Below are 11,083 nucleotides of genomic sequence, written 5' to 3' on the forward strand. Positions count from 1 at the left end.
TGGATAAATATTTTCTAATTTTTATGGCTATATTTACAGCATTTTACTATAAAGAAAACTCCCATACTTTGGGGGCAATTTCACTTTACTCTAGTTAGAACGGAGTGTCCAATAGAGAAAGGGATAAAGCTGGGAGCAAGTGATGCTGCTTCAGCTCAGAATCCATAGTTACAAAACTTCGACAATGCTAGTGGTCAGCTGATGGTAACCTGCATTCAATATACATTAACTACATTAAACAATAATTTTGATGCAGTCCACAAATTAGCTGAGTTCATAACTCCTTCACATGTGCATGTTAAGAGTTCCTTAAGCTCAATGTAACAATCAGGCCTGTAATAGAAACAATTTTAATGCTTTTTCTCATCAGCCCTTCTCCTAAAAGTAGTTCACTCTTGGCTTGTGAATGGTTCCACAGGCACATGTCCTCTAGTAAAAGTGCCCAGTATCCATGTGTGAGCCTCTACAATGAGTGTTGGTAGGCTATTGGTGTGGGGAGGATCACAGCTGAGCTGTGCTTTGCGGATACCCATGCAAGCACTTGCAGCAGAGGACCCTGAACATGAACCCAGCTCATTTTTAGGGCAGTGGCGTACGGAACCTCGCCCATCATCCTGCACAGCAGACTGGACACCATCAGCAACCTTCTCGGTCTGCATGGCACAGGTACTCACAGGATAAATCCACAGCCTCATTGGAGGAGCCAGAACAAAGTTCAGGAACAATCCCAAAATGTTCTTCAAGGTCAAGACTGAAAAAAAATGAACGAACTCTAAGTTGAAGGAATGAAAGCACACGCTTAATGGAAAGGCATTAAAGGCTATCGACAAAGATTGGAGTTTAAAAATACATAATTCTCAAAGTGCAAGTTAACATAGATAGAGCCATAAAAATGGCCCATAGAATTGGAGTTTTATAAATAGGGTATAAGAGTAACAAAGTCATGATGAATTTATACAAAGCATTTGGTTAGTTCACAAATAGAGTACTGTGTGCAGTTTTGGGAACCCCATTATAGAAAGCATATTAAAACCAGAGAGAGCATAAAGTAGATTCATTAGAACAATGCAAAGGCTATATTTTAATTTTTTTAAATTCTAACAATGGAAAATGCCATCAAATAAAAGCTGCATAATGACATTCTAGATCACACACATATGCACAACAGAACTGCAGTCCATATCACATGGTTTTGACTGCAAGAGGCTGACTCTCATCTTTGGCCAAGACACCTGCAAAACAAAAATGCCCCAGAGAACTGCACCTACCGAGAACAGAGTAGAATACACACTGAAATGTGTTCCAAGGATGTAATCCATTTTGGAATTAGAAACATTCATAAACCTATCAAGTTTTTGCAATTGTACTTTGTGATATTATTGAGACTCCTTGACTTGTTATTCCACATACTGTAGCTATTGGAAAAAATTTACAAATATATCACTCTCAAGGTAGTCGCATATCTCAAGGTTCAGATGACGTATATAGGAGAACTGTTTTGAGCTTTGCTCTTAGTGCGTGGCAATCCGAACCTCTCAAAAGGTCAGTTTTGTAGCTAGACGCTACATTTAACACATGGCACCAAATGTTGAAGAAAAAAAAAAGTTACGCCAATCCAATACGCTTGTTGTGAGGAACTGGACTAATCGTCTCATATTTCTCGCAGTATTGCAAAGCACAAAAAAAAACAAAGCTTGGATGAGCAAAGTCTATAATTCCTTCCCTTGGGACTGCCCTTTGACATGGTGGGAAGGCTTGTGTGCTCCTATGACCCCCGAGAGCTACGTTGGCAGGAGTATAACTCAGGGTCGGGCCACCAAAGCCAGACAGGGCGATAGGTGGGAGCCAGTCTTGAGGCAGACCATCAGTCCCCCTGGCAGGTAACTGAGTCAGGCCAGCAACCTGTCGACGCAAAAGTGCTTTCTCGTTACAGATAAAACCCAGGAGGCAAAACAAGTCTGTTACAATGCTGCAAATATAAACACCAACTGGGGAAAACCACAATCTGCTGGATGCAAGTAAGGTAATACTCTGATCAGAGTCAAATATCTTGCTCTGGACAGGCAGTACTGGAAGAAATGGGTCACCTCATGTGTCACTAGGCATAGGAGACGATCAACCTAAACTCTACAATTGTATTACTCAGCATTTTTCACAGCTTTGTAGTTGTAAATTGTACAAAATTTTCTCGGAGTAAAGTTACTTCTTTTTTACATTCACACTCACACACTTACTGATTTCCACACGGATTACATTCCGATAACAGACAAACTTTATAGCCAACCTTAAACATTGGACATCACCAGAGTTGCATGAATTTGTTGCAGCCTTAAGAAAACAAGATACTTTATCCCTCTGCACATTAATGCAAAAGCTATTTTCTAAATTTAAAAGCATTATGTCTACTTGGATGCACTGTTAACAAATACGTTTCACAGTGATCTGATGCAAGTTGTGGGAATCATGATTTCTACCCGGATATGAAGGATCAAACAAAGTTTAACAACCCAACAACTGAATTAGAAAGTACAGTCTTACATCTAACTAAATATTCAAGAACCAATGAAGCCAGAATTATAAAACAAAGTTTGAGCAAACAGTACCAATACAATTAAGCTTTCTATCTTACAGATGAGATGCTAATCGGTAGCCCTGTTTACATGTTCAGTTGGATATAAAATATCCCAAGGCACTATTCGAAAACAGTAGGGGAGTTCTCCCAGTGTCTTAGCCAACAGTCATCCCTCAAAATGACACCACCAAAACAGGTCACCTTATTTATCTCATTTGCTATTTGTGGAACCTCGCAAATTGACTGCCACATTTGTCTAGAAGCCAATGACTACATATCAAAAGGCATTCATTGGCTATGAAGCATTTTGGGACATCGAGGACGTGAAAGGTGCTATATAAATGCAAGTTTTCTCTTTCCTACTGTAAAGCAAAACTAAATTAGAACTGTAAATACATGTTGACCTCTAGCTGTTAGCCTAAAGCAGAAATAGTAATCTTGTACTATGTGGGTTCATTCTGTGCAAGGTCAGCACATTTCTACAGCAATTGTGTTTCTGGTAAAATGTAAATATACATTAAAAGTTAATCAAACTTTTATGATAGCATCAGTTTGCCACAATAACTTGCATTTACATCACACCTTTAGAGTAAAACTTCCCACAGCACCTCACAGGAGGATAATCAGATAAAAATTGATATTATTACTGGACTACTGTACATGGTAAAGCACTTGGATTAGTACCAAGGTTTCATCTCCGATACCCTTTACTGTCCAAGGTCAGAGAGTTCCCACACACCTCAAAAAGATCATTAAATAATGCATCAGATTGTTTAAAGCCCCACCAGCATTGAACTTCGCACCTTAACCTTTTCAATAAAACTGGGAGGATTTGAAACCACTATCTGCTTAAACTGTCAAAAGAAAATGTTTGGGTGGAGTGGGGAGAGAACAGTCTGGGAAATGTGATGCGGGTCATGTCCTTATAAACACTAGATTGAAGGCTGGGAACAAGTGTCCATCCTTCCAAAAATCTAGCACAATAATCTAGGCTGACACTCCAGGGCAGTGCTGAGGGAGTGCTGCACTGTTGGAGGTGCCGTCTTTCGGACGAGACGTTAAACCGAGGCCCCGTCTGCTCTCTCAGGCGGACGTAAAAGATCCCATGGCACTATTTCAAAGAAGAGCAGGGGAGTTATCTCCGGTGTACTGGGCCAATATTTATCCCTCAACCAACATATCCAAAACAGATTATCTGGCCATTTTAACATTGCTGCTTGCTGTGCGCAAATTGGCTGCCGCTTTTCCTACATTACAACAGAGACTGCACTTCAAAAACGGATTCCATTGGCTGCAAAAGCACTTTGGGACGTCCTGAGGTGGTGATAGGCGCTGTAGAAATGCAAGTCAGTCTTTCGTTCCCATAAACCTCAAAAAGACCATTCAACAATGCACCAGATTGTTTAAAGTCCCTCCAGCACTGAACTTTGGACTTTAACCTTTGCAATAAAACTGGGAGGACTTGAAACAACTATCTACTGAAAACTGTCATAAAAAATGTCTTGTGGTGGGGGGGTCGGGAGAAACATTCTGGGAAATGTGATGCGGATGCGTGTCCTTATAAAAAATCGAGATTGCTGTTTGTGGGAGCTTGCTGCGCGCATCTTGACTGGCCCTTTTCCTACATCAACAACAGTGACTACACTTCAAAATAAAAAGTACACGATTGGCCGTAAGGTTGGTGAAAGGCGCTGTACAAATACAAGTTCTTTCGTTCCAAAAAAAAAAGGTGGTAAAAAAAGTTTCTGTGGACTGAAACTTTCCCACTTTATTTATGGGCATGTCAATATTATATAATGGTAAAAGAAAAACAGCCCGCAACATTGTCATCGGAAGTTGTTTGGGAAGCCTCGAAATGCGAGGCTGAACGGCCCCGGCAGAGGCCTTAGGGTGGTGGGGGGGGAAAAAAGAGAACTGCTCTCCCTGCCATTAGCCCCAGTTAACAAGTCCAAACGCCTCCCCCACCAATAATCACCTCATAAATAACCAGAGGTGGTGGTGGGGTTGGGGGACTGAAGCGGCGGCACAAAATAAAAATTTGCAATACCTGAAATTTCAGCGAAGACGGAAACTTTACCTGAGGGAAGAGAGAGAGAAAGCCGCTCAGATTTTTGATTGGGGGGGGATTAGTTGGGAGATTTCGCTCACAGCAACAGACTTCCCTCCGCCGCCATCTTGCAGCGCCCGTTCACGTGACCCGATCCTCTCTTTCTCTCTCTCCCCCCCTCCCCTCCGGAAACAATCTAGTCCCGCCCCTTCCCGCCTCGCTATTGGTCGCCCGACGTCATGGAAACCGACTGTCCTGCCGCGGCACGTCTATTGGTTGGCGCGCGCGTCAATCAAGGCGAAAGTGGCGCTGCCTGGCCAGAGGCGGCGCTAGTTCTGTTCTCACGCCTGTTGCCACCTGTGTGTGTGTTTTTGCCCCCACCACTCACTTCCAACTCTGTTCTCAGTTCATCAGTCAGCATGCTTTAATTCTAAAAGCACTTAAACCATAATTGCCCCCCCCCCACCTTTTGAGCACTGTAAAAAAGAAGGCTGAGGGGTGACCTAATAGAGGTCTTTCAAACTTGAAAGGTTTTGATAGAGTGGATACACTTGTAGGGAAGAGCATAACTAGAGGCCGTCAATGTAAGATAGTCACCAAGAAATCCAATAGGGAATTCAGCAGAAACTTTTTTACCCAGAGAGTGGTGAGAATGTGGAACTCACTACCACAGGGAGTGGTTGAAGCGTATAGTATAGATGCATTTAAGGGGAGGCTGGACAAACATAAGGTAGAAGGGAATAGAGGATTATGCTACTACGATAGCAAAATACTGCAGATGCTGGAAATCCGAAATAACAACAGAAAATGCTGGAAAAACTCAGCAGGCCAGGCAACATCCGTGGAGAGAAAATAGAGTCAACGTTTCAGGATGAAACCCTTTTTCTTGTAATGTAGGAAACGCGGCAGCCAAATTGCACACAGCAAGTTCCCACAAACAGCAATGTGATAATGACCAGATAATCTGTTTTTGTTTTATTGATTGCGGGATAAATATTGGCCAGGACACCCCTGCTCTTCTTCAAAGTAGTGCCATGGGATCTGAGAGGGCAGACAGAGCCTTGGTTTAATGTTTCAACTGAAAGACAGCACCTCTGACAGTGCAGCACTCACTCAGCACTGCATTGGAGTGTCAGCCTAGATTTTTTGCTCAAGTCGCTGAAGTGGGACTTGAACCCACAACCTTAATTAATTAATGATCTCGAAGTGAAGGATCCTCTTGGGAAGAGTGATCATAGCATGGTAGAATTTCAAATTCAGTTTGAGAGTGAGAAAGCCAGGTCTCAAACAAGTATCCTGAACCTAAACAAAGGTAATTACAAAGGTATGAAGGCAGACTTGGTTAAAGTGGACTGGGAAAATAAATTACAGGATAAGACTGTAGAAAAGCAGTGGCAAACAATTAAGGAGATATTTCATAGCTCTCAGCAAAGATATATTCCAGTGAGAAAGAAAGACTCTACGAGAAGGATGAACCATCCGTGGCTAACTAAGGAAGTAAAGGATGGTATCAAATTGAAAACAAAAGCATACAATGTTGCGAAGAATAGTGAAAGGCCAGAGGATTGGGAAATTTTTAAAAACCAGCAAAGGACAACTAAAAAAATGATAAAGAGAGAGAAGATAGCTTATGAGAGTAAGCTAGCAAGAAATATATAAACAGACAGTAGGAGCTTCTACAGGTATATAAAAAGGAAGAGAGTAGCTAAAGTAAACGTTGGTCCCCTAGAGGATGAGTCTGGGGAATTAATAATGAGAAACAGGGAAATGGTGGAGACTTTGAACAAATATTTTGTATTGGTCTTCATGGAAGAAGACACTAAAAGCATCCCAATAATGGATAATCAAGGGGCTATTGGGGTGGGGGGGGACTTAAAACAATCACTATCACTAGAAAGTACTAGGCAAACTAATGGGACTAAAGGTGGACAAGTCCCCTGGACCCGATGGCCTGCATCCTAGAGTCTTAAAAGAGGTGGCCGCAGAGATAGTGGATGCATTGGTTGTAATCTACCAAAATTCCCTGGATTGTGGCGAGGTCCCAGAGGACTGGAAAACCGCAAATGTAACACCCTTATTTAAGAAAGGAGGGAAACAGAAAGCAGGCAACTATCAACCAGTTAGCCTAACATCTGTCATTGGGAAAATGCTGGAGTCCATCATTAAGGAAGTGGTAGCAGGACATTTAGAAAATCATAATATAGTCAAGCAGAGTCAGCATGGTTTTATGAAAGGGAAATCATGTTTGACAAATTTGCTGGAGTTCCTTGAAGATGTAATGAGCAGGGTGGATAAAGGGGAACCAGTAGATGTTGTGTATTTGGATTTCCAGAAGGCATTCGATAAGGTGCCACATAAAAGGTTATAACACAAAATAAGAGCTCACAGGGTTGGGGGTAATATATTAGCATGGATAGAGGATTGTCTAACTAACAAAAAAGAGAGTCGGGATCATGAGTCATTTTCAGGTTGGCAAACTGTAACTAATGGGGTGCCACAGGGATCAGTGCTGGGGCCTCAACTATTTACAATCTATATTAATGAGTTGGATGAAGGGACCGAATGTAATGTAGCCAAATTTGCTGATGATACAAAGATAGGTGGGAAAGCAAATTGTGTAGAGGACGCAAAGAATCTCCAAAGCGATATAGATAGGCTAAGTGAATGGGCAAAAATCTGGCAGATGGAGTTTAATGTGGGAAAATGCAAGGTTATCCACTTTGGTAGGAAAAATAAAAAAGCAAATTGTTATTTAAATGGGGAGAGATTACAAAATGCTGAGGTACAGAGGGATCGGGGGGTCCTTGTACATGAACCACAAAAAGTTAGCATGCAGATACAGCAAGTAATTAGGAAGGCAAATGGAGTGTTGGCCTTTATTGCAAAGGGAATGGAGTATAAAAGTAGGGAAGTCCTGTGACAACTGTACAGGGTGTTGCTGAGACCACACCTGGAGTACTGCGTACAGTTTTGGTCTCCTTATTTATGGAAGGATATACTTGCATTGGAAGCAGTTCAGAGAAGGTTCACGAGGTTGATTCCGGAGATGAAGGGGTTGTCTTATGAAGAAAGGTTGAGCAGGTTGGGCCTTTACTCATTGGAGTTTAGAAGAATGAGAGGGGATCTTATTGAAACATATAAGATTCTGAAGGGGCTTGACAGGGTAGATGCAGAGAGGATGTTTCCCCTTGTGGGGGAATCTAGAACTGGGGGCATAATTTCAGAACAAGGGGGCACCCATTTAAATCGGAAATGAGGAGGAATTTCTTCTCTCAGAGGGTCGTGAATCTTTGGAATTCTCTTCCCCAGAGAGCTGTGGAGGCTGGGACATTGAATATATTTAAGGTGGAGATATGCAGATTTTTGAAAGGTAAGGGAGTCGAGGGTTATGGGGAGCGGGCAGGGAAGTGGAGATGAGGCTAAGATCAGATCAGCCATGATCTTATTGAATGGCGGAGCAGGCTCGAGGGGCCAAATGACCTACTGCTGCTCCTATGTCTTATGTCTTATGTTCTAACCTTCTGACTCAGATGCAATAGTGCTACCCACTGAGCCACTGGCTGACACTGACATTTACATATGTAAATGAATATATTTTATCATAGTTTCACACTGGTTTGCATATTTATGCATTTATTGTACATTTTGCTTTGGCGATTCATTCTGGGGATGTGGGCATCGTTTACAAGGCCGGCATTTATTGCCCATCCCTAATTTCCCTTGAGAAGGTAATGAGCCGCCTTCTTGAACCGCTGTAGTCCGTGTGGTGAAGGTACTCTCACAATGCTGTTAGGGAGGGAATTTCAGGATTTCGACCCAGCGACGATGAAGGATCGGCGATATTTTTCCAAGTCAGGATGGTGTGTGACTTTGAGGGGAACTTGAAGGTGGTGGTGTTCCCATGCGCCTGCTGCCCTTGTCCTTCTAGGTGGTAGAGTTCGCGGGTTTGGGAGGTGCTGCCGAAGAAGCCATGGTGAGTTGCTGCAGTCACAGTGCACTGGTGGTGGAGGGAGTGAATGTTTACGGTAGTGGATGGGGTGCCAATCAAGCGGGCTACTTTGTCCTGGATGGTGTCGAGCTTCTTGAGTGTTGTTGGAGCGGCACTCATTCAGGCAAGTGGAGAGTATTCCATCACTTCCTCCCCTTTCCAAAACGCATCCAAAACTCTACTGCCCGTGACCTAACTCACACCCAGTCCCATTGACCCTTCATCCCTGTACTCGCTGACTTACACTGGCTCCTGGTTAAGCAACATCTCAATTTCAAAATTCTCATCCTTGTTTTCAAATCCCTCCACCGCCTTGCCCCTCCCTATCTCTGCAATCTCCTCCAGCCCCACAACCACCCGACCCCACACCACCCCCGCCCCCCGAGATATCTGCATAGCTGTGCTCCTCTAATTCTGCCCTCGTGATCATCCCTGATTATAATTGCTCCACCATTGGCGGCCGAGCCTTCCGTTGCCAAGGCTCTTAGCTCTTGAATTCCCTCCCTAAACCTCTCTGCCTCTCCACCTCTCCTTCTTTAAGACACTCCTTAAAACCCACCTCTTTGACCAAGTTTTTGATCATCTGCCCTAATTTCGCTTTATGTGGCTCAGTGTCAAATTTTTTGTCTTATGACACTCCTGTGAAGCGTCTTGGGACATTTTACTACATTAAAGGCACTATATAAATACAAGTTGTTGTTTGTATTCCAGCCCCCTTGAAACAAAGGCCAGCATTCCATTAGAATATTGCTGTAGCTGCTATGGATCCAAAATTACATTACTCAGGCTTTCTCTCCTTCAGTTCCTACAGATTGATTCCCGGGATGAGAGAGTTGCCCTATAGATGAATTAATAGCGGAGATAGAAATTAATAGGTTTGATCTAATAGCCATTACGGAGACGTGGTTGCAAAGTGACTAAGGTTGAGAACTAAATATTCCAGGATACTTAGCTTTTAGAAGAGATAGGCAAAATGGAAAAGGTGGAGGGGTAGCCCTGATAATAAAGGATGGGATAAAGACTGTAGAGAGAAAGGATCTTAGCTCCGAAAATCAAGAAGTAGAATCAGTTTGGGTGGAGCTAAGAAACAGCAAGGGGCAGAAAACATTGGTGGGAGTTGTTTATAGGCCCCCAAACAGTAGTTGTAATGTAGGGCAGAGTATAAATCAGGAAATTAGAGGCGCGTGTAACAAGGGTAATACAGTGATCATGGGGGACTTTAATCTACATATAGACTGGGCAAACCAAATTTGCAGTAATAGTGTGGAGGATGAATTCATGGAATGTATACAAGATAGTTTTCTAGATCAGTATGTTGAGGAACCAACTAGGGAACAGGCTATTTTAGATCTAGTATTGTGCAATGAGAAAGGGTTAATTAATAACCTTGTAGTAAAGGGGCCCTTAGGGAAGAGTGACCATAATATGATAGAATTTTATATTAAGTTTGAAAGTGATTAAGTTAAATCCGAAACTAGGGTCTTAAATCTAAACAAAGCAAACTACGTAGGTATGAGGGGTGACTTAGTTAAGGTAGATTGGGAAACTACATTAAAAGGTATGACAGTAGACAAGCATTGGTTAGCATTTAAAGAATGAATACATAATTTGCAACAAAAATACATTCCTTTAAGGCACAAAAGCCCCACAGGAAAAGTGGTCCAACTGTGGCTAACAAGAGAAGTTAAAGATAGTATTAGATCAAAGGAAGAGACTTATAATGTTGCCAAAAAGAGTAGTAAGCCTGAGAATCGGGAGGATTTTAGAATTCAGTAAAGGAGGACCAAGAAATTGATAAAGAAAGGGAAAATAGAATACGAGAATAAACGAGCGAGAGACATAAAAACAGACTGTAAAAGTTTCTATAGGTATGTAAAAAGGAAAAGATTAGCGAAAGTAAATGTGGGTCCCTTACAGGCTGAGACAGGAGAAATTATAATGGGGAATAAGGAAATGGCAGAAAAATTAAACAAATACATTGTGCTGGATTTTCATTGGGCCGTGGAGTCGGGATTGGAGGCGTGTGGGGGTTTAAAATTCTGAAATTGGGGTTCCCGACCCCATCCCGCCCCCAACCCGCCTCCATGCCAGTTTCAAAGGAGGCGGGTACCCGCCCCACACTGGGACCCACCTCCCCGAGGCGGGAAGGTGATTAGTGCCAATTAACTGCCTGTTAACAGGTAGTTTACAGGCAGTTTTTAGTCTAATCCCTATTTTCATTGTTGAAATGTGGGATTTCCGACGGCTCCAAACCACGTCAAGTTAGCGAGGCGGGCCATCGGGATGAAGGGCTTGGAGGGTTCGAGATGTCCGGTGTTCAGGTGAGTGATGGGTGCCTGATTGCAGAGGTATGTGTGTTTGGTTTAAAGAAGTTCTACTAACCTTTACTTACGTTTACAGCCTTCCTTCCTTCAGGTCTCGGGAGTCCCTCATCTTACTGGCACAGAAAGCAGAATGGCCGTGAGCTGTCAAAATC

The 11,083-nt window shown here is 42.7% G+C and overlaps 1 protein-coding gene across 2 annotated transcripts in view; it reads right to left on the minus strand.

Moving 5' to 3' along the window:
- The window catches only part of LOC147108866 (E3 ubiquitin-protein ligase Itchy-like), a 105,227-nt gene extending 100,438 nt beyond the window's left edge, over nucleotides 1–4,789 (minus strand). The window contains exon 1 of one of the 2 annotated variants that reach the window (XM_086005786.1): nucleotides 4,650–4,789. The gene's annotated coding sequence lies outside the window, so the exon portion shown is untranslated. Of the gene's footprint in view, nucleotides 1–4,619 lie in introns of both variants that reach the window. The other variant, XM_086005787.1, reaches the window with a different exon arrangement.
- Between the last annotated feature and the right edge of the window lie 6,294 nt (nucleotides 4,790–11,083).

This window comes from Somniosus microcephalus, chromosome 13, assembly GCF_052327205.1.
Source record: "Somniosus microcephalus isolate GS21.2 chromosome 13, FLI_Smic_1.0, whole genome shotgun sequence".
In the NCBI taxonomy this organism is placed as follows: domain Eukaryota; kingdom Metazoa; phylum Chordata; class Chondrichthyes; order Squaliformes; family Somniosidae; genus Somniosus; species Somniosus microcephalus.